This window comes from Mobula hypostoma, chromosome 3 (genome assembly GCF_963921235.1).
Source record: "Mobula hypostoma chromosome 3, sMobHyp1.1, whole genome shotgun sequence".
Classification (NCBI taxonomy): Eukaryota; Metazoa; Chordata; class Chondrichthyes; order Myliobatiformes; family Myliobatidae; genus Mobula; species Mobula hypostoma.
The window spans coordinates 144188907-144213732 of NC_086099.1; the positions used below are offsets into that span (position 1 = coordinate 144188907).

A 24826-nucleotide genomic window follows, 5' to 3' on the forward strand; every position below is an offset into this window, starting at 1 on the left:
ACTCAGATATTTGAAATGCTCAATTAGTAAGCATTCTGTACAATAAGCATTTACAATGTAAGTGATTATTTAAACTGAAATGTACATGATCAAATGGAGAACTATAGTAGCTTTTCAATTTGGGAATTTAGCCAAGTCTGTTAAAATGTACACTTTGAAAAGTATTCAAATTCTGTTAATCAAGCAGGCCAAGAGGAGACGTCATCACTAACTAGCTGATAGATGTAATACCAGCTGCTCCCTGACAACCATTTGGTTCTTGAACCAACCAGCACAACCAAGATCACTGCAGTTTAGCAACATTGTGACCACTTTAGCCACCTTGCCCTAAGATGGACTCTGACTTGTTTTAAATGTGCTCATTCTTGTAAAACTTGTTTATAATTTACATTTTCTTGCAAATGCTGCCTACACACCTGGTGCCGGTGAAGCTGCCGCAGGCAGGTTTTTCATTGCACCGGTAATAATCTCAACTTTAACTAACAGAACAAAGTACACAGAACAGAACGATACAGAGAGATACGAACAAATTAAGTACAGATGTGAGGCTGAGCAAAGAGTAACAGATAACATTGAATGTACAACTGAGGCAAAGGCATTGAGTTATCCCAAGGCCAAAGAGAAAAGATAAGTGAATGTCAGTATGCATAGTAACCCAAGCATTGGTTAGGCTCATAATTAATTCTAAATCAATAAACACAGCAAGGAGGATTGATTTAGTGGGACATGTGCGTCGCATAATTAAGACTGAAGTTGACCGAGGATCTGATTAAAAAAAAGATGAAAAATGTGAACAAAGAACTGGAAGGATTACAAAAATAAAGCCCAGAAACCAAGAACAAACCGCACAATTGCAACGGTGCAATGTGCTAGTGCAGATTCATCAACTGATCCCAGTGATGGGTAATACTTGAGACAGGTTGCAAGTCTTGGGATGTCTGCTAGCCTTTAAGCAAATATTGCTTACAATATAGGTCTATTTGCTTGTAAAATTCAGTATTGAAGGTTTGATTACACAGTTCTTACACCTCTGCTCTCTCCCCCTCTCCTCCCATTCACGGCAAGGACGGGGTTTCGCCTTGTCCATATCTTACACCTACCAATCTCCACATTTACTGTGCAGTCTGCAAGACCTCGAATGTGATTTAGTGCACTGCACATGGTGCTGACAAGGTGGTCTCTAGACTACAGAAAACTAGCTTTACAGAACCCCTCAGTCAACAAGGGTGACCCTGAACACCCGCTAATTTAATGCTCCACTCAACAGCAGACTCTCTGCTTTTGATCTTTTACAACAATTATGCTAGGATAATATCAAATAATAGTAAAAGCAATAGTACCATGAAACAACAGGGCTGTCATTAAAAACAAATCTGGTTCACTGGAAGGCACACAATATACTGGAGGAGCTCAACAAGTCAGGCAGCATCTACAAACGTATTACAGGGAAATAATTAGTTGACGTTTCAGGCTGAGACTGATGAGTCCTCATAAGTCAGTCTGAATTGTCAACAGTTCATTTCCCTCCAAAGATGCTGCCTGACCTGCCGAGTTCCTTCAGCATTTTGAGAATTTTGCCCAAGATTTCCAGCACATGCAGAATCTTGTGTGTATTACCTGGTTTACTAATGTGCTTCGGGAAAGGAACTCTGTCCTGACTCAGGCTGTCTTGAGGGATGACTCCAGCCCACCAATGTGGTTAACATACCACCATCTTAATTCACAGTAATAAATGTGGGCATCTTAGCTCAGGGCAAGAACTGTGCATCAAGACAGCAAAATGGGAGCACTCTCAGAAAATTTCCAGCCACTTCTGCGATACCAGAGACACAAGGCACACGTGGCAGGGAATTTAGAGGAATACAGACTACAAATGTACCCTGTGTGTCAGTGACCAGGATTCTTCAAGCCCTGAAAGTCTGAATGTTTCCCTCACTCGGTATGATGCGCAGAACAAAGCAGACACTCCAACTGGCTGAAGCTGAGGTGAGGAAAATTCTGGCCAAAGTCAACCCAGGCAAAGCTGCAGGGACCAATAAAAAACAAGGTCAGGCTCTGAAAGACTGTGCAGCCCAGCTGATAGAGGTGCTGACGGATATATTCAACACCCTTTTGGAACAATCCATTGTCCCCTGGGTTTTTGAGGCAGCAACCATCATTCCAGTGCCAAAGGCAGCAACAGTAACCTGCCTAAATAATTATCGTCTGAGTGCTCAGCCCACTGCTGCTCACACTGACGACACGTGACTGTGTCTCAGGATTTGGATCAAACAGTGTTATCAAGATTGTGGATGACACACAGTGGTTGGCCTCATCAAGAACGATGACGAGACAGAGTATAGAGAGGAAGAGGAGTGTCTGGTAGATTGGTGTGAGAAGAACAACCCAAGCCTGAATGTGGGGAAAGCAAAGGAAATCATTGTGGACTTCAGGAAGGTGAAGATGAACTATTCCCCTCTGTGAATACATGGCTCCTCCGTAGAGAGGGCTAAATGCACCAAGATCCTTGGAGTTCATATCACAGATGATCTCACCTGGTCCCTTAATATCACCTCCCTGAACAAGAAGGCACAGCAGCACCTCCATTCCTAAGAAGATTGAGGCAAGCAAGGCTCCCACTACACACCCAACTGTGTTTGACAGGAGCACCATTGACAGCATCCTGACAAACAGTCAAGCATCGGACCAGAAGTCCCTACAATGGACTGTGAAAACAGCTGAGAGGATCATAGGGGTCTCCCCAGCATCCATCCAGGACATTTATCAGGAGCGCTGCATTCGCAGGGTCCTTAGTATTATTCGGGATCCCACCCATCCAATTGGCATCATCGTTGACCTTCTACCATTGGGCGGGAGGCAATGATGCAATGGTTAGAATGAGAAACAGTTTCTTCCCCCAAGGCCATTAGGCCTCTGAACTCCCTGCTGCATTGTATTTAAACTGTCACTGGTTAATCTGTTCTGTACTTTACAATATTTAATATTAATGCACTTTTGTTTGTTATTTATGTGTAATTCATCTGTAGATTTTATCCTTACCTTAATAAGTTATTGTGTGTTATGTGTACCACCGTGCTTTGCATCCTGGTTTGGAAAAACATTGCCTCATTTCTGTATATATTTTATGCTTATATACATGTATGTATTTAAATAACATTAAACTTGACTTGAAATACTGGAATTATCCAGAACATTCACATCCAGTGAACAATTAAATTTTTAAAATGTACTAATGAACCCCAAGGCAAGAATGAAAAATAGCATTCTGTCTTGACAATGCAACTCTGAGGATAAAACTGAATTCCAGAATTAATCAATAATTATGAGTAATCAATCTGCTGTGCTATTTGCCATTTCCATCTGCACGTTTACTGTCTGACCAGCTTGGTAGTCTTCTAACCTAGATTTCAAACAGCTTCATGGTTTGCATTTCAGAATTCCAGCAGTTTTCCTCTCCTCTTCTTTACCCCCAACCATCTACTGCATACAAACCCCCCTCTAAGAGGACTCCCAAGCCCTTCTGTACCTCTGATGTCTGAATTTGTTCCCCGTTTAGAAAATAGTCTATCCCTTCCTTCCTCCTACCAAAGTGCATGGCCGTACACTTCCTTAAACAGTATCTTATCTGCCAGAAGTCCTGCAAACTCCCTGCTTTCTCAAAACTATCTGCCCCTCCACCCATCATTGCATCAGCCACAAACCATCAATTCTATCATCCAAATCATTGCCACACATGAAAAGCAGTCTCAAAAGCAACAGCTGCAGATCACCACCAGTCTAACCAGAAAACCCACCCTTACCCTTCCGTTAGTCAGCCAGTCTTCTATCCATGATAGTATACTTCCTGTAATACCACGGGCTCTATCTTGCTAAGCGCCCTCACTGGCGGCACTATGTCAAACGGATTCTGATAATCCAAGCACACATCCACTGACTCTATCTGTCCTGCATGTTATTTCCTCAAATAGTTCCAACAGATTTGTCAGGCAGGGCTTCCCCCTTAAGGAGATCATGCTGACTTCGGCCTATTTTATCGTGTGCCTCGAAGTACCCCGAAAACCCACCCTTCAGATTCCAGCAGCTGGATGACAGAGTTAGCAGTTAAGTTCTCGTTTACTGCGGAAACGATTCGACCACACAGCCCAGGCTTATGGTTCGAGGGTTTCACAAATCATAATGACTTTTCATAAATCAAATGACTTTAAAAAATAAATTCATACACGCGATTACGTTTAATAGCAACGAACAAAAAAGAATCAAAAGTCGCTTCCACCGGATTGTGACTAGGGCCTTCTCGTTCTCTATCACGATAATTTTCCTGCATATTGAACAAATGACCGATTAAACTGTCATAAAATTCGATTTGACCCGGTTAAATGGCCGTAACAGTTCTTCAACGACCAGGTACGTTCTTCCCACCCACAAATCCCAACCCTTGCCCTCGCCGTTTCCTTTAATCAGATCGGGCCAGGTCTATCCTGGCATTACGTCTACCGCACTGCCTACACCCCGGCAAACGCCACTGGCCGGCTATAAGCCACACTGCTAGCATGAGACAGAATAAGAGATCCCCTCACCCTCTCCTTTGTTGTCGCCAGGCCAGTAATTTGACAGACGCACCGGTGTTCGCTTACCTCGTCCTGTCTACACAGCTTGCGCTCGGAACAGTGACCCGCCCGCCAATGAACTGCTGACCGGAACGTTATACGACCAGCCAAAGCTCGGACGTCGCATTCTTGGAGCTCACGTAGCAATGAGCACGGAAGTAGGAGTGGAGTACGTCGGTGAGAGGCAGTTCAGCTGTTGACTCTGTACTCACGTCCGGTTGGTTATTTGCCCTCCAACATCTGAAAGTGCTGTTCTTTTGCGTGATCAGCTCTTAAAGATCCTTTTGCATGTGTGCATAAGGAGATTGCACAACAATAAGACCAAGAAAAGACAAACAAAATGTGTGTCAATTTAATAAAGGGCAACGTCAAGCACCACAATGGCTATGTGTATCAACGCTAAGAAAGTTAATCTAGTCCCCATTTTCTAATTATACTTTATTTTAAATAATTGCATTTGTAAGCTAGTCAGGCAGTAATTATTTCTTCCTGCTAGTGGCGCTACTTCAAGGAGCGACGGAGATTTATATTAAAAGAAGGCTAGAGAATGGAGGGAGGTTGTGTAACCGGTAGAGTGGAATTCAGTACTACTACAAACATAGATAAATGTGTGTACATGTGTGTGTTGCTGAATAAGTAGTACAAAAGTAAAAATTTTAAGAAGTAGTGAGATAGTTCATGCGTTCATTGTCCATTCAGAACTCATATGGGATTGGGGAAGAAGCTGTTCCTGAATCGCTGAACATGTGCCTTCAGACTCCTGTACATCCTTCTTAATGGTAGCAATGAGAAAAGGACATGTCCTGGGTGATGGGTCCTTAATGATGGATACCGCCTTTCTGAGGAATCGCTTGTTGAAGATGTCCTGGGTACTACAGAGGCTAGTACTCACGACGGAGCTGACTAAGTTTAAAACTCTCCCCAGCTTATTTTGATCTTGTGTAGTAGCCCTCCCCCCCCCCCCCCCGCCCCCATACAAGACAGTGATGACATTCTTGGCTGGCTGGGACAATCTATTCCATTATGGTTGTCAGTAATCTTACCAGTTGAAGTTACAAAAGAAATTTATTTATCATACACCAGCACATAATTCTGTTTCCAGAAAATAGACAGAGAAAAGACAGAAGTATTCTTTTGTAAGAACACTGTTATGTTTTGTAACTCCAAAAGTAATCAAAAGTAACGCACGTAGAGCCGGGGGTAAAAGTGTATATTTTGTTCTTTACTTTTAGTGGAGCACACAATTATGTCATTGTGGCATAATGACATATGCCATTCATGTACTTCTTGCATATAGCCCATAATGAACCATGAAGACAAAGAATCCTTAATCAAACATTTACAATATTATTGAAATATTAAATTAAATATAAAACCTCCTCCTTGCTTGGCTATAAGCTCCAGCTCGATAAAGAATGCATGCATCTCCACACACATGCACACACACATTTTTTAAAATAAATATAAGCGTATACACACACACACACACACACACACACACACACACACAAACATGGATATATACAGATAGTGTTGGCGTGTGGCCAAGTGGTAAGGTGTTGGTCTAGTGATTTGAAGGTCGCTAGTTCGAACCTTGGGTGAGGCAACGTGTGTGTCCTTGAGCAAAGCACTTAACCACACATTGCTCTGTGATGACACCGGTGCCAAGCTGTATGGGTCCTAATGCCCTTCCCTTGGACAACATTGGTAGCATGGAGGGGGGAGACTTGCAGCATGGGCAACTGCCGGTCTTCCATACAGCCTTGCTGAGGCCTGCACCCTGGAAACTTTCCAAGGCGCAAATCCATGGTCTCATGAGACTAACGGATGCCTATAAGCTATATAATACGACTACTATGTAGGTATCTACAGTGTTTTAAATTTTAAATTGTTCCATTCAGGCCTAAAAATTTAATCACTGTGGAGGATTTCTTACTCTGTAGGATCACATGTTCCTGATAAGGTAGGGGGGAGTACTCTGCTTCTCAGGAGAGACTTGTGGTTGTGAAACAGTCTCAGGTTCCTGGGCCTCCTCCATGGTAGTTCTAGGTGTTGACTCTGACATTGCAGGAAATTATCTGACAGCACTAGCGATGCTCCTTTTCTGATCATTGACTCTGCTCTCCTCAACTGATCGATGTGTTGTCTCCAGATGATACAATCTCCCCTGTGTAGGACAGTGGTCTGGTTCTGTCCTTAATCTTTCCAAGTAGCACTTTTGATCACCTCTGTAGTCCCCCGCCAGGAATGCTTGCCCGGGAGTGAAATATCTTGTCTCCTTGTTTAAAGAGCCCTCAATTTGTCTCAGCTGTTTGCCCTGCATACTCTTTCTGAGATTGGGTTTGAGGAGATCCAAGTGTGAGTGCAAGGGATGACCCAGGAACAGAGTAGCTGGTGAGTTGTTGATTGTGGAGTGTGCTACAGGACGATATGCATGGAGGCAATTGCTGAGTTTCTGGCTCAATATTAGCATAGCATGTTCTGGTGACATCGCCCACTGTGTGTTCTTTAGTTTCTAAACAAACATTTCCACCAAACCAATTCATTTTCAGGAATGACTGAAACTGTTCCACAACAAACTGTGGCCAATTGTGACTGACTAAGTGTTCTGGAACACCAGTCCTTGAGAAGAGCCTTCTCAGCACAACAACAGAATGCGAGTCTGTCGTGGAGGCTATTGGGAACACTTTGTAGCTGCATCTACTACTACCAAGAAATTTTTGCCCATGAATGGTCCAGCAAAATCCACATGAATCCTCTGACAGGGCAATGCAGGACACTCCCAGGGATGGAAAAGTGCTGCTCTTGGCATCCTCTGGAGTTGTTGGCATCCTGCACAGTGCATGGCAATCTGCTCGATCTGCTGATCTATCCCAGGCCACCAGACAAAGCTTCGAGCCAATGGTTTTATTTTGGCCACACGTAGATGGCCAGCAAATAGCTCCTCCAAGGCTGGCTCTCAGCTTGGATGGAACAACTTTCAATCTGCACATAAGGCAACCCCCTTCGAGGGCAAGTTCATCCCGATGCTGGTAAAAATGGGGGAACTGGAATTTCTGCTGTACATTCCAGCCATTTTGGGTGGCCATGTAGAACTGAGACAGTGTGGTGGTCAGTTTTGGTTTCCCTTTGGATCATCTCTGCTGTAATAGGGAGAATTTCAATTTACAATAGGGAGAATATATTAAGAGGAGTGTCTTCTATTGTAAATTTTTTTAGGTATTAACTTTTCAAAGGGTAATTGGGACAATCCATCAGCATTTCCATGATTAGTCATCCTCTTGTATTCAATCTTATAATTGTGACCTCCAAGAAAGAGAGCCTATCTCTGCATTCATGCTATTGCAGTTAGTGGAACACCCTTCTGTGGACTGAAAATGGACACTAGTGGTTGATGATCAATAATGAGGGCGGACTCCCTCCCATGCAAGTACTGGTGAAGCATTTAAAATCCCAAAACCAGATCCAAGTCCTCGCTACCAATCTGTGCATAATTTTCTTTGTAGCGGTAAGAGAGCGTGATGCAAAGGCTATGGGGTGTTCACTTCCATCACTCATAACATGTGACATAACTGCACCTATACCATAAGGAGAGGCATCACAGACAAGCTTCACTGGATAATGTCAGTCATAATGCATGAGTACAGAATCTGCATTTTCTTTACCTTTTTGAAAGCCACCTCACACTGCTTTGTCCATTGCCATTTCTTCCCAATCTGTAGTACAAGTTCAAGGGATGAATCCTAAAAAGGACTGCAACTGTGACATGACCTTTGACCTTGGGGCATCCACCTCTGCTTGAATTTTCTCAGCACATTTGTGTAAATCTTGTGTGTCAATGATGTGACCACAGTAAATGATGCTTGGTTTAAAGAAACCACATTTGTCGTGTTGTGCTCTGAGCCCATAATCTCCTAATATTTTTAATACTGTCTTTAGATCTTGGAGATGTTCCGTAATATCCTTATCAGTAATAATGATGTCATCCAGGTAACTCTGAGTGCCTGGGCACCCTTGTAGCATCTTGTCCACAGCTTTCTGACAGAGTGCAGGTGCAGATGCTACTCCAGAAATAAACCTATTATAGCATTTGAGCCCTTTGTGAGTGTTTATGGTGAGAAACACTTTGGACTCTCCTTCCATCTCCATCTGTAGGTAGACCTCAGCTAAGTCCACTTTGCTGAAGTGTTTTTCTCCAGGAAGGTTTGCAAAGATATCCTCTCTCCTGGACAGAGGGTATTGATCTACTTCCAGTACAGGGTTGATAGTGACCTTAAGATCACCACAGATCCTGACAGACCCATCCTTCTTGGGTACTAAGACCACTGGTGTTATCCATGGGCTCCACTCACGGATGATATAAGGAATCGGACTGATTTTGTAAAACTTGGGTGTGGCATTTTCAGTTAACTCTATTTTACCCTTGAGGTCTTTGAGTTTTCTAATGCCATCCTTGAATTCAAGTTGAATTCAATTTAAGTTTTATTGTCATTCAACCATAAATGAATACATCCAAATGAAACAGTGTTACTCTGGGGTCAAGGTACAGAACACAGTACCAATAGTCACACACAGCATAAAGCACACAAGATAGCAAGCACCATTAGTATCACAATCATGCAAAAAAAAGGTCCAAAATTCACACCATCAATCTCCAGCCTAGATGCTGTGCTACACTGCCCGTGGTGGAGCTCACCAGCTCCAATGCCTCTCTCAGGCAATGTGACAGCTTGAGGCCTAATCCTTGCATGTACAAGATAAAAAGCACAAATAGAATGTCAGTAAATTACAATCGTGCAAAATATAGACGTACAGTATCTAGAGCAGACCCTTCAATTCATTGAAATCTTCAGTCAACCACAACAGAGATTGTCTTCTACCAAGCAAACACTGGGAGTGCAGCACCAATTCCAGCCCGGATGCTGCTCCACACTGCCCCTGGTGGAGCGCACAGGCTCGGACGCCTCTCTCCTGGCGGCTGTAAACAGGTGACCCCTGTGGCTTGAGGACACGTCCACTGAGTGCCGCCAAAATCTGCAGTCAACAACAACCGAGCTTGTTTTCTGCCAAACAAACACCAGGAGGGCAGCACCAACTCCGTCCTGGATGCCTCGGTCACACCCACACCACCCCCCATCCCCGGTGGAGTTCACCAGCTTCGACGCCTCTCTCCTGGCGGCTGTAAACAGGCAACCCCGTGGCTTGAGGCCTAGTTCTCACTACGACCAAGACCACACAGCTCCCCACCATCTGCCCCTGCTCTCTGCCAATAAATCAGTGAATCGAATTTGCAGCATACCAGATTAACAATGTTCTTGGTCAAGAAAAGCGACCAAGACGGCCACTTGCTATTAGACTGTAAGCTTCTGTCGACACAGAGAGTAGCCTCGGCTCATTCATTTTCTCTTCCAGCAAGCAACTAGTTGATGGTGCAGAACTGGAGTACTTTAAGTTCTAAATATATAGCAAGATCTTGCAATCATTCAAAACATTTAAATAGGATAGTAGCACCTTTTGTTGAAATTCACTTTGTGTAATGACTAAAGCAGCCAAGCCAATGTCCAATTCCATTTTAATTCATTTGCTGTTCACTTCTGGTGTAAGCCATACTGTTTGTCTCTTGATAGTTTTCAGTTGTAAATCTCAAGGCTACTTAGTCCTGTGTCACTCTCGTCATTATCAAAATTTTCATGAACAGCATGCAGATTAGTGCTCTGTTTGAAACTGCAACTTGATTTTTTATCTTTTTCTCTACCCTGTGCAGACCATTTAATTTTGCCTGCCTAACATGCTTTTTGTACGTATCCTACTTTGCTGCATTTTCTATAAATATTACCTTTAAACCTGCATTGGTCTGGTGTAAGTGAGCCCCTGCCACAAAAGTAACTTGTTTGGCCAGGCACGTTTCTATGTAGACATTGCAATTTTATTCACATTCACTTTCATTCCTGACTGCAACTCATTGCATCTCTGCAATTTTGTCTGCCGTTTCCATTGATGCAGCAATTTCAACTGCTCTTTTAAATATGATTCGTGCTTAAGTTAGGAGCTGTTTTTGAGTGCTTTCTTGTAAGATTCTGCAAACTAAGCAATCTCAGTGTATTATAAAACCCTTTATTGAATGCTGGGACAATTTTTTAAAAAATTCAGCCATCAAAGCTGGTGGACTTCTCTCTCTTTTGATTCTGCTTATGAAACCTAAGGTGTTTTGCAATCAACAATGGTTTTGGTTCTAAATGTTTCTGTATTACTTTCAAGGTATCAGTAAAACACATTTCAGCTGGTTTGGTTGGAGTGGTTGCACTTCTAAGCTAATTGTGTGCTCTTCCACCTCCTATTATGCTCAGCAAAACTGGCAGTTGCTTTTCATTGGCTATTTTGTTTGCTTCAAAATACTGCTCAATTCACTCTGTATACATCAGCCAGTTATCTGTTGTGCAATCAGATGTGTTTATCTTTCTGATGTAGCCAGGCATTACTTCCTTTTTTTTATCTTTTATTATTATCACTCAGTACTTATTGTTTATGAACCCATGAACTTTGTCCTTGTCTACCTTTTTGTTTAAACTTGACCATCTTCTCCTCTTGTAAAGAGAAAAAAAAATGTGCTGTGCTCTTTTCTTGCCATTTCTCTCCTCTTGCGAAGAAAGCGTGCTACCCTTTTTAAAAAAAAACTCGAACATCTCGTGGCTCTTCAACAGGTGGTAGTCGTCTTGGGTTTGTTTTCAAACTTATTCACTGCCTCTGTTATGCTGTGTAACTTCAAAACTAATCAAAAGAAAACATGGGGAGCTGGGGATAAATGTGATTACTTCACTTTTTACTTCTGGTGAGGCACGCGTATTGATGTGGCAGCGTAATGACGTAAGCCATTCACATACTTCTTGCATATAATCTGCAATGAAGCATGTAAAGAAAGAATGCTTCATAAAACAACATATTAACAAAATACTCAAATATTACTGAAACATTACATTTATAACAGACATTACTATTCAAAGTAGGCCAAGTACTAGAAAGGAACAGTAAGTTGTTGAACTGAAAATTTCTTGGAATATCAAGAGTTGAAATACCCATAGGAGTTGTTTCTGCAGATCTGGAATCCATTGCCTGAGAGACTGGTAAATATAGAAAGCCTCTATTTATCTAAACATTATTGGATTGTGTCCTTAAAGAGCCTATCTGAAAGGTCATACACCCCTTGGAAGATTTTGTGGTTCCTTTTCAACTAGCATGGATGTGATGGTCTAAATTCTACCTGTATTGTGAATGATGGGTGTATGGGGTGTCCAGGGAGGGGTAGCACCTCTGGCTTGTCATTATAAAATCTGGGGCAGCTCATTTATCTTTGGTCCCCACCAGACACTCACCTCTCACCTGTGGCTACAAGAAATTGTTCGCATGCAACAGGGGCCACTTGCTGGTACACCACTTTGATTAGCGGGCTAAACCAGGTGATGGTAGCCGGTGGCCTCGTACCCCCGGTGAGATAGGGGCATGCCCAGGGGCGCAGTGCTAGCTGGAGCGCACCGGAGTGTGTCCAGCACATCTTTAAGATAAAAGCCGAAATAAACAAGCTAATTAATTAGGTGCCATCCAGGGTGATTTGAGTATCTCAGAAACTGCTGATCTCCTGGGATTTTTATGCACAACAGGCTTTGGAATTTGCAAAGAATGGTGCCAAAAACAAACAAAAAAATCCAACGAGTGGATTTAACAAGATGTTTTCGCTCACAGAACAGCCATTCACTGGATTTTTTTTTTGGTTTTGGCACCATTTTTTGTAAACTCCAGAGTCTGTCGTGCGTAAAAATCCCTGGAGATCAGCAGTTTCTGAGATACTCAAATTGCCCTGGGCAGCACCTAATTAATTAGATGGCTTATTTTGGCTTTTTTCTTAAAGATGTGATGGACATGCTCCAGTGCGCTCCGGCTAGCACTGCACCCCTGGGCATGCCTGCCCCAGCATGCGAAGTCACGTCCAGTGGACTGGGCAGATGAGGTCTACAGTGAGATCCAATGGCTAGGAAGCCAGTACCACAATTCTCTGTGGAGAGCAAAGGACATGGCAAGACACAGAAGGCGTTGTGGTCATCATCTACAACCAAGGAAGACCCCAGTTTATGACACTTGTTCGTACCACTGGACTCAGACATCCAAAGTTGGGAAGAGTAGAACTGAAGCAGTGCAATGACTTTTCCACTTTATAAACTCTCCTGCACGGGTTTCCTGTCATCGTTGGACAAGGTGGACAACCACCAATGTAAACTTTATATGATTCTCTGTAGAGTGTATGAAGGACGTGAGAGACAGTAACAAGAACAAATCAAGGACAATGTGCTAGGTAGTGGAGCAATTAGCATAATGCAATTATAGTGCCAGCAACCTCGGTCCAGTTCCATTGCTGTCTGTAAGGAGTTTGTACATGGCCTTCCTCCTGGTGCTCTGGTTACCCCCCATGCTCCAAAGATATTTGGATGTAATTGTGTGGCATAGATCCTTGGGCCAGAAGGGTGTGTTACCATGCTGATTCTATAACATATAAAATAAACAGATGTAGGAAAAAAATTACCTTCTTGCTTCACGTACAGGAAAAGAGCAATACTTCCAGAATTTCAGCTGCTTATAAACTGGCTTTTCCAAATGCCACTTGAAACAGAAATGAACATGTAACCCGAGGTCCAGGTATCATGAGTGTTAAACACTATAAAGGAGTGGTGTTCTTTGTTAACATTTTGCTCTGCCTTTGCTCATTTGGACTAATGCCAACATGATTCTTCGAAGTATATTTGCCTGATATAAACACCAGAACGATGAGAACAGCGAAGCAGTAGTTTAGAAAAGACAGGACTATTTGCTGAGTGAATCGATCATTTGGTCTTCATTCATAATGCATAAACAAAATTACAAATTATTTAGTTATCCAACATCATTTGATCTTTAGTGTTCTAATAGTGGGGGGAGGGGTTAAGAAAATTGAATAGAAGTATGCGATACTGATGTAACATTGTGTTGAGTATTTTGTAACGCTTAGAATTATAGAATACTACAGCACAGAAACAGGCCCTTTGGCCCATCCAGTCCATGCTGACCTGATCTTCTGCCTAGTCCCATCTACCTGCACCTGGAACATACCCCTCCAAACCCCTCTCATCCATATACCTATTCAATCTTCACTTAAATGTTACAATTGAACATGCATCTACCACTTCCACTGGCAGCTCGTTCCACACTCACACCACCCTCTGAGGGAGGATTCCCCTCATATTGTGAGGGTCACTCGTGAACTCAAGTGCAGGAGTCAAAGACACTTTGGTAATTCAAATAAAACTAAAGATTTATTTCAAAACTTAACTAGGAAAACTAAAAGGAACTCAGGCAACCAATACTGAATCTTGACGAACAGAAATCACTGATGATACACAAAAAAGCTCAGTCTCACCCAACAAGGAACCACCACGACCCAACAGAGAGACTGGTACGTCCCCCAAAATACCCCCTGAAGCTCATAGGAATTCCGGACATTGAAAGTGTTGTGCTAGTTGAATTATCCCAAATTAAAGAAAGGTGATTAATACAAAGTGCTTAACAATACCCATGGTCCCAGATGAGACACCTGCAAAACAAAGTGGAAACCAGAGCAAGTGCAAAGACAAACAATTAAACAGAAAAAGTAAACAGTCCAAGGACAATGCATAGCCATGAATTGATGTTGAACAAATACAGACCAAGTAGTAATTTTTTTAAACGATCCCTGATTTTGACACATGTCCCTCTTGAATTTTTCAGCTTTCACCCTTAAACTATGACCTTTAGTTTTAGTTTCATGCAACATAATGGGAAAGAGGCCGCATGCACTTGCCCTATAATTTTGTGTAACCTTATAAAATTCTGCTCCAGGAAATAGAAAAAGCCTTTCCCTGTAACTTAGATCCTCAAGTCCCTGCAAAAACTTTGAAAATTTTCTCTGCACGTTTTCAAGTGTATTGATATCTTTCCTGTAGGAGGGTAATCAGAACATCACACAAACTCTAAATTCGGCCTCTTGTACAATTCCGACATAACATCCCAACTCCTATACTCAGTGGCAAAACATGCAAAATGCTGGAGGAGCTCAGCAGGTCAGGCAGCATCAAGGAAAATAAATAAACAGTCGATGTTCCGGGCCAAGACCCTTCATGAGGACTGGAAAAAAAGGATGAGAAGTCAGAGCAAGAAGGTGAGGGGAGGGGAGGAAGAAGCACAATGTAGTTGGTGATAGGTGAAATCGGGAGGGGGGGAAGGGATGAAGTAAAGAGCCGGGAAGTTGATTGGTGAAAACGATAAAGGGCTGGAGAAGGGGGAATCTGATAGGAGAGGATAGAAGATGATGGGAGAAAGGGAAGGAGGATGAGCACCAGAGGGAGGTCATACTCAGTACCCTGAGAGTGTGAGAATAAACAAGTTAGGCAAATCCCTGTAACTATAAAAGGAAACGGCTGGGAGGTATGCTGGAGAAGAAGGTGCTTTTGAAATCCTACTACAGACACGGAGAGAAGTTGTAGGAATATAGGTTGCTCTAGGACCAGGGCAATCCACAGATAAGGAATTGTTTTTGCAGACTGGAATCAGCTGCTGAAAATATCATATTCCTACCACTCTCTGTAAGGAGTTTGTATGTTCTCCCCTTGAGCATGTGGGTTTCCTCTGGGTATTCCAGTTTCCTCCCACAGTCTAAAGATGTACCGGTTGGTAGGTTAATTGGCTAATGTAAGTTGTTCCATGGTTAAGCTCAGATTAAGTCAGGGGTTGCTGGGCAACACAGCTTGAAGAGCCAGAAGGGCCTATTCTGTACAGTATCTCAATAAATACATAAATAAATCTCTTCAGTGTCTCAGAACAGAATTGTTGACAATGTAGGTAATGTCACTTTCTCGGCTCCAGGTGGAAAAAGAACTACTTTGGGGTAATAAAACAAAAAAAAAGTCTGAAAATAAGATAAACCAAAGTTGCCACCCAGCTTCTGACTTCATCCGCCACCCACCCTCCTTTCCCTCCACCTGGTCTCACTTACCAGCTGTTAGCTTGTACTCCTTCCCCTACTTCCAATTTCTTATTCTGCCTCCAACCCCCTTCCTTTCCAGCCCTGAAGAAGGGCCTCAGCCTGAAACGTCAACTCTTTATTCCTTTCCATAGATGTTGCTTGACTTGCTGAGTTCCTCCAGCATTTCGCATGTGTTGCTCAAAATTCACAGCGTCAGCAGAATCTCCTGGATTTCTGCTGTTCCCGACCTCTAAATTTCAGATTAGGGACAGATTATTACTGGCCGAAGTCTCTAGTTCAGTTCTGATCACCTGCCTGCAGGAAAGGTAGAACTACACTTGGAAAAAGTGCAGAGAAAATTTACAAGAGTTTTGCGGAGACTTGAGGATCTGAGTTACAGGGAAAGGTTGAGTATGTTTGGCTTTTATTTCCCCGAGCATAGGAGAATAAAGGCAGATTTTATAGAGATATATAGAAAAATATGGGGTGTGTGCATTCCCTTATGTTGCGTGAGACTGGAACTAAAGGTCATAGGTTTGGGGTGAAAGGTGAAATATTCAAGGGAAATATGTGTCACAACCAGGGGTCATTTTTAAAATAATAAATAATTACTATGTGGTCTGTATTTGTTCAATATAAGCTCATGGCTATACATTGTCCTCGAATTGTTTACCTTTTGTGTCTAATCATTTGTCTTTGCACTTGTTCTGGATTCCACTTTGTTTTGCAGGTGTCTCATATGAGATAATGAGTATTGTTAAGCTCTTGTATTTATCATTTTTAAAAATTTGGGATAATTTAATTAGCACAATATTTTCAATGTCCGGAATTCCTGTGAACTTCAGGGTGTGTTTCAGGAGGGTATGCCAACCTCTCTGTTGGATCATGGTGGCTCCCCATTGGGTGAGACTGAGCTCTTCTGTGTATCATCAGAGTTTTCTGTTCATCAGAATTCAGTACTGTTTGCCTGAGCTCTAGTTAGTTTTCCTAGTTAATTCTTGTAATAAATCTTTAGTTTTAGTTGAATTGGGAACGTCGACTCAGACCATGAGAGGCCTGCGTCGGGCATTTTCATGCCTTACAAGGCGCATATTAGAAGTCTGTATGGGCGCCACTCCTTTCACAGACACTAGAGAAATGTGTGGCTAAGTGCCTTGCTCAAGGACACAAACACGCTGCCACAGCTGAGGTTTGAACTGAAGACCTTCAGATCACTAGACGAATGTCTTAACAACTTGGCCACGTGCCTCCCTCCCTCCCCTTTATTTGAATTGCCGAAGTTTCCTTGATTCCTGCACTTGAATTCGTTAGTGACCCTCACAATATGAGGGAACCTCTCTCAGAGGGTGCTGTGAGTGTGGAATGAGCTGCCAGTGGAAGTGGTAGACGCATGAATTAACACTTTTTGGTCTTCCAACTGGGTGCAGGTATTGATTTTAACTGATTTTAACTCTGCCATCTTCATCAGGGACGCTGTCTTGGGCGTGTCTAGTCTGGTGGTATTTGTACCCCTGTCGCCCATCCCTCCTGATTGGTTAATCCTCATCCAATCAGGTTCCTGCTGTCCCACCTTGTTTACAGTCAAGTTCCAGTTCTCACTTAGAGGGAGAACTTTCCTTTAGTTTTAATTTAATAGTTTCCTTCCTGGTAGATGCATGTTCTATTCTAACATTTAAGTGAAGATTGGATAGGTAGATGGATAAGAGGGGTTTGGAGGGATATGTTCCAGGTGCAGGTAGATGGGACTAGGCAGAAGATCAGGTTAGCATGGACTGGATGGGCCAAAGGGCCTGTTTCTGTGCTGTAGTATTCTATTACTCTGAACTTTACAAAATACTCAACACAATGTGACAACAGTATTGCAAACTTTTATTCAATTGTATTACCACCTAGTGTAAAAGCTAACAAAAGAATGCGATGCAGATGAACATGAAGTACAAGATCATAACATGGTCCTCAATAATAGATGCTGCCTTCTTGAGGCTTCACCTTTTGATGGTGTCCTGGATGCTGGAGATGATGGAGCTGACTGAGTTTACAATTTCCGCTGCTTTTTCTGATCCTGTGCAGTGGCCCCTCCATACCAGATAGATAGTGATGCAACCAGTTAGAAGCAGAAGATACAAAAGCCTGAAAGCACGTACCACCAGCTCAAGGACAGCTTTTACCCCACTGCATCAGGCTTTTGAATTGACCTCTTGTATGATAAAATGGAATCTTGACCCCACAATCTATCTTGTTATGATCCTGCACTTTATTGTTTAACTGCACCACGTAATGATTTGATCTGTGTGAACAGTATGCAAGGCAAGGCTTTCACTCTAGCTTGGTACATGTGACAATGATAAAACAATACTAGGCATGGCCAGGATACATTCAGGGACTTCAATCCTGATAAATATTGTTTTCATTCATGCTGTCTGCCCAGTTCTTGTGTAACGAAGTGGCAGTTTCATTGTCGATAATATTACTTTGAAACTAATGTATGTTAGCATTAATTAAGCAATTAGCATAGGACTAGGACTCGCTTCAGCCAGTTTATATGACTACTTTTCTTTTACCTCATACACATTCCTGCCTGAGTCCTCAGTTTCCTATTATCCAAATATCTCTTTGAGACAAATAAGCGTTGACAGCCTGTTCGGGTAAAGGATTTCCCTGGAAATTCACACTGCGATGCCCAATGACACCACGGCTCTCTGATGGCCAGAGGAAAATAACCTCTCAGTATAAATGCAGTCAACCCTAGAAAACCTGTCAATGGGCTGGGTGGTACTGCTGCTCTCTCTCTTCCCCATTCCACCTCTGTCAGCCACTCCACACTGTTCACAGGGCTGCGCTGAAATTTCCATCACCCTGTTGATTAAATCAAGCACTTGGCCTTGCTGCCATGGATCTTGTATGAGATCATACATTACTCATGACTCCATTGCCTACAAGAAAAGAAATTTCTGCAGTCATTTCCAAATGTCTAAAGAAATAATAAAAACATCCAGATTGCTGATACCGTTGGGGCCATGCTACTGGCCTGTGTAATGGTGAAAGTTCAGAAACGAAATAGATCTGCAAGATCCTCAGCTCAGCAAGATTGAGCTCTTCCCCTTTATCTCTTGCCACCCTGTGGCAGGGCAGGAAGTCAGGTGCATCTCTGACTGACCTCTAGCATATCCTTGATTACTATATTATAGAACATAGAACATAGAATAGTACAGCACAGTACAGGCCCTTCGGCCCACAATGTTGTGCCAACCCTCAAACCCTGCTTTCCATATAAGCCCCCACCTTAAATTCCTCCATATACCTGTCTAGTAGTCTCTTAAACTTCACTAGTGTATCTGCCTCCACTACTGACCCAGGCAGTGTATTCCACGCACCAACCACTCTCTGAATAAAAATCCTTCCTCTAATATCCCCCTTGAACTTCCCACCCCTTACCTTAAAGCCATGTCCTCTTGTATTGAGCAGTGGTGCCCTGGGGAAGAGGCGCTGGCTATCCACTCTATCTATTCCTCTTATTATCTTGTACACCTCTATCATGTCTCCTCTCATCCTCCTTCTCTCCAGAGAGTAAAGCCCTAGCTCCCTTAATCTCTGATCATAATACATACTCTCTAAACCAGGGAGCATCCTGGTAAATCTCCTCTGTACCCTTTCCAATGCTTCCACATCCTTCCTATACTGAGGCGACCAGAAGTGGACACCATACTCCAAGTGTGGCCTAACCAGAGTTTTATAGAGCTGCATCATTACATCGCGACTCTTAAACTCTGTCCCTCGACTTATGAAAGCTAACACCCCATTAACTTTCTTAACTACCCTATCCACCTGTGAGGCAACTTTCAGGGATCTGTGGACATGTACTGGAGTACAAAGATATGGAAGTCGGGAAACACAGAAGACTGCAAATGCTGGAATCTAGAGGAGTTCAGTGTGTCAAACACCATCTACAGAGGCAAAGGGATGGTGAATATTTCAAGTCAGAACTGAGAGTATAGAGGGAAGATAGCCAGTAGAAAGATGTGAGAGGGAGGGTTGAGATAGGAGCTGATAAGTGATAAGTTGAATCAAATGAGCTGGGGTTTGACAGCAGATGGAGCCAGTTGGGGAAAGGGGTGGGGGAGATTAGGGACAGAGGTATGTGGTTACAGGAGCCAACAGATTAGGAGAAAGCAATTTAGGCAGAAGTCAGGAGCACGTTGGTCTACGTGTCAGAACCAATTGGCGGGTCTCTACGGAAATGCTGGCAAACCATTAGGATGCTCCAGCCCATTGTTTCAAAGAACTATCTCTCAAGAGAGCATAGATAAGTCCTTTTTTAGGATAGACCCCTCATCACTAAAATCAGTCGAGCAAAAACCAAGATAATAGAACTGTCAATGGTAGAAATAAAAAACTTAAAGCAGTAATTGCTGTAAGAGCTTAAAGGCAGGCAGCATCTCTGAAAAGAGAAGCAGAGTTTGCATTTCTGGCCAATGAACTTTCACTAGATTGAAGGTGTTTTGACACAAATGGTAAATTCTTGTTCTCCCTCCTTACGTATGGTCTGATCTGCTGAGTACTTCTATAAATCTAATAAATCTGTGCTCCACTGATTCCATGTCAAGGGTAGCCTTGGAGACTATACACAATACTTCAAATGTGGTCTCACCCAGTTACCTCACAATCAAGAGAAACTCTTTTCCCTAGATGCTGCCTGGCCCGTTGATTTCCTCCAGCACTTTGTGTGTATCTCCCAGTTCCCTGCATAGTTGCAGAAAGATATGTATGCCACCCCTGGTAATTTTGGACAATGTACCTTCATAACTTCGCACTATAAATGCATGTTCCATTTCTGCATTTCATGAGCTGCCACTCTCAAATGCTACTCTGACAGCTGAAAAAATCTTTTTTTTGTGATTCATCCTAATAAAAAAGTTGCACATTTTTTTCTATATTAACTCTATCTCCCATTTTTCCCTGTTCACTTATCTATTTCTCTTTGCTTTTGAAGTACAGCTCATCTCTTACTTAACCACCTACTTGTACTATATCCCTTAATTACACCAGTCTCTAAAAAATTCATCAATCCTTGTCTCGAATATATTCAACAATAGCTTCTCCCATTGTAAGGTTGCAGAAGCTAGCTGCTTAAAGGTTTTTTTTAATATACAGAGAGTTGTTGATATCTAGAAAGCTCTGTCAGAGGAGATGCCATCACCTCATTGAAAAGGCATATAGACGGATATTTCAATAGGCAAGGCACAGAGGGATGCAGTCCTAATGAGGGAAATTAAGTTACCATGGGCGGGAAAAGAGGTCAGCACGGATGAGTGCATTGAAGGGCCCGTTTCTGTGTTGTACAACTCAGTGGCTCTGATGGGTTCTCCTTGGCCACCTTGAGACGTGAATTCTAAAGATTCGCTTGACAGCATAAAAAGATTCATCCTCACCTCTGATCAAAAATGACCAACTCTTTATTTAGAGACTGCGACCACTAATTCCAGACAAACCCAGTCAGGGAATATATCATTCCTGCATCAAGCCTGTGAAATTTCATGAGAGTTTTGCATGTTATACTCAGATCTCTGCTTGATCTTTGTCACAGAAGTTTTATAGATGCAGTCTGTGTAATCTCTCTCAAAGGACAAACTCTCCATCCTGGTGAAACTTCATTGCACACGCTCTAGTGCATACACTTCCTTAGCAACGGATGTAATGACTACACACAATATTTCAAATGCAATCTCACAAGGGCCATATAATTGCGGTCAGAAGTCTTTATTCTTACACTCATACCTTTTTTCAGTAAACTGACGTGTTGTATCTGCACATTAATTTTTAGAAATCTATATACAAGGATACCCAATTCACTCTGAACACAAGATTTGCTTTTCTATTTTTGCCTCCAAAGTGGATTACCTAATTTTTCTCTCGGCGACTCAAACAATCCATCACCGGTTAGAGACTAAGAACCGGGCGGGGTTAATTCTGTATGATGCACCTTCCATCCACTCCCAAAACAAGGCTCCAAAGTCGAAGAATAAATTTGATCCTTTATTGAGAAGCTAACAAAACAAACAATCTTGAAGTGATAAAACTAAAACTAACGATATAACAAAATAAACAGTCTTAGAGCATTAAACATACTTAAGATTTCTTCAGTGTAGTTAAGCTAAATAAGCAATTTTAAATGTTATTAAGCAATTTTAAGCGGTCAACAAAAAAAAAGCACGTCGGATTACTCCCTTAGCTCTAGACTAACCGAACTTCCAAAGACAAAACACGTAATTTAAATTCTTCACTTCTCCCACAGCCCACCCGCGGGACTAACTACCAGAATAAACATAATGAAAGCGTACTGTGAAATACCATGCAGATATAAAATAGATATGACCCCACACCTACTTACAACTTTAAAAGAATAATCCCTTCACATGTTCCTTACATGTTTATTTGAATATAGAAAATAAATAAGCAGAAAAGCCTAAATTAGCAAAGTTTTGTCAATTCAAATATTCTCTATTAAGTGATCTCTACTACTATGATACTATCTATTACTATAATACTACCTATTACTTTTTTAATAGTTCTTCTAGATCAGAGAATAGCTTTTTGCCCTGGTTATCATTCAGGTGAATCAACGTATGATAGAGGAACCGAAAAGGCACACAATATTTTTATCTAATTTTTACTGCATTGAAATACATTATTACCTATTATTCCCCTCCAATATGCTTTTTTATTGTTAATGCTTGTTTGCATCGTGCTATGTACATTTAACACCAGAACCTGAGTTTGGCGATGCACTCTGCAGTCCACAGCATGGATCAGCAATAATGTGATGGTTTTAGAGGAAGTGCTGGCGAGGAAACACTGGCATGCATACTCCTCATGAGGAAAGCTGATTCGTTAAATTCTTTTAACCAGACTCTGAATCTTAATCTTGCAGGAGCAGAGATCACCTCAATCAAAATATGGATATTTAAAATACTCGCCAACACTGGGGTGACGTGCTCTATTGTCTTTATTGCCAATGCTGCTCAGGGAGGAACTTTCACCACCAGCTTCCACATCCCCACTATCGCCACCAGAAACCCCATCCCCTTCCAATCCCACCCACTCCCAGTCTCCCACTCCACTGTCAAGTTGTGCACAGTTTTACCTTTTATTGCTTTTTTCTAAGGGTAGAGCTTTCACGAAGAGTCACGAGTGCACACACATCTACTGTAATATCCAATATATGTAATTGTGAGAGTCAAGTCAGATGGATTAAGTGATCTTTTTCTGCCTGCTGTTACTCATATATTCACTGAGATACATTATTTTGCAGCCTTCAAGTCTGCCACATTGAGGCACAGAGTCACCAAGTCTGCATCAACAACTATCTATATTTACATTCAAATGTTTTCAAATCATCTGTTTTTTTTTGTAAATGACCCTTAATCTGGACACCATATCTTCCTTATATTCTACATTCCTTGGACTTGCAGCACAAATATCCCTCCTTGTCACGGGCAGTACCTCTATTTTATAAACATGAGAAGGTCTGCAGATGCCAGTAATCCAATGCAACACACACAAAATGCTGCAGGAACTCAGCAGGTCAGGCAGCATCTATGGACAAGAGTGAACAGATGATGTTCTGGGCTGGGGCCCCTCTTCAGGACTGAAAAGGAAGGGGGAAGATGGCAGAGTGAAAAGGTGGGATGAAGGGAAGGAGGACAGCTGGAAGGTGATAGCTGAAGCCAGGTGGGTAGGAAAGATAAAGGGCTGGAGAGAAAAGAATCTAATAGGAGAGGAGAGTGGACTATTGGAGAAAGTGAAGGAGGAAGGGATCCGGGGGAAGTGATAGGCAGGTGAGAAGAGATAAGAGGCCAGAGTGGGGAATAGAAAAAGAGGGAAGGGGGAGGGAATTTTCTTTTACTGGAAGGACAAATCGATATTCATGCCATCAGGTTGGAGGCTACCCAGACGAAATATTAAGGTGGAGGCTGAGGGTGGCCTCATCTTGGCCCAAGAGGAGGCATTGGACCAACATGTCAAAGCAAGAATGGGAATGGGAATTAAAATATTTGGCCACCGGGAAGTTCCACTTTTGGCCGATGGAGTGGAGGTGCTCGACGAAGCGGTCCTCCAACTTATCAATGTGGAGGAGGTGGCACAGTTCCTCTATTTGTTCTCTGCCTTACAACTTTAAAAAATCAGGTCATTTGTTATGCTGAATGCCCTCTGCTAAATTTCTAAATGATTACAGCCAGCTTTAGAAAGGGCAGTGGTTGCTTCTAGTTTGTGTTTGGAGCAATCACCATCTAAACAAAGGATTGAAGTAATCCTGATTAATTGGTAGCCTCTCTTTGCTCATACATAATTTTAGGTATTGCAGGACATTTCTGAAGCTGCCACACTTACCTCTCTGAGTCAGGACCTTTGAGAATCAACAGCAGGTTTGAGGAAATAGAGGAGTTTTCCTTGTCCTGTCACCAAGTGAAAGGATGATAGTAGGCATTGATAAGTTATCCAATTGGAGATTTAATATGCATTAAATAAATTTTAATACCCTTCCAATTCTCTTCTGTAAGCCATTTTTGACAGTGGTGTGGGAAAATCACAGCTAACCTATAGTTATTGGAATTGTGTAGAATGGTAACTCTGGGAACATGACTCCAAGTTTGTCCCCAGTTGACATAAACATATCATATGGTACAATCAAATGAAGTTGCTATGTTTCACATTTAGCAGTACTGATCAGGACTGAATTGAATGGAAGATGAATTAGACGGTTTTCCAAAAACCTTGGTCTCTCAGACAATAATTGCAAATTGTTTTCAGCTCCTCAAACTACATTATACGTATTCATTATAAAACTACACATTATACATTATACAGATGCACTTCTCTTTCTGATATGTAGTTTTATAATATGCAATTTCCATGATATGTTTTTCTGAATTATAGAGCTTTAGTATTCCTATCAGAAATTTTAGTCTGAGCTTGTCCCTCACTATAATTGGGTTCTGATACTATTTGGGGCTAATTATGTTATTCTCAGACAAACAGTGAACATTTATTGACAGTGTTGGTATGTGTATGGTCATGTACTTTGGTAGAAGGAATAAAGGCATGGACTATTTTCTAAATGGGTGGCAAATTCAGAGATATGAGGTGCAAAGGGACTTGAGAGTGTTCATGCAGGATTCCCTCAGGGTTAACTTGAAGC

The 24826-nt window shown here is 42.1% G+C and overlaps 1 protein-coding gene across 2 annotated transcripts in view; it reads right to left on the minus strand.

The window, feature by feature from the left end:
• Positions 1–4778, minus strand: part of c1galt1a (core 1 synthase, glycoprotein-N-acetylgalactosamine 3-beta-galactosyltransferase 1a) — a 31791-nt gene extending 27013 nt beyond the window's left edge. Inside the window, exon 1 of one of the 2 annotated variants that reach the window (XM_063043811.1) lies at positions 4578–4665. The gene's annotated coding sequence lies outside the window, so the exon portion shown is untranslated. Of the gene's footprint in view, positions 1–4577 lie in introns of both variants that reach the window. The other variant, XM_063043810.1, reaches the window with a different exon arrangement.
• Positions 4779–24826: the final 20048 nt, after the last annotated feature.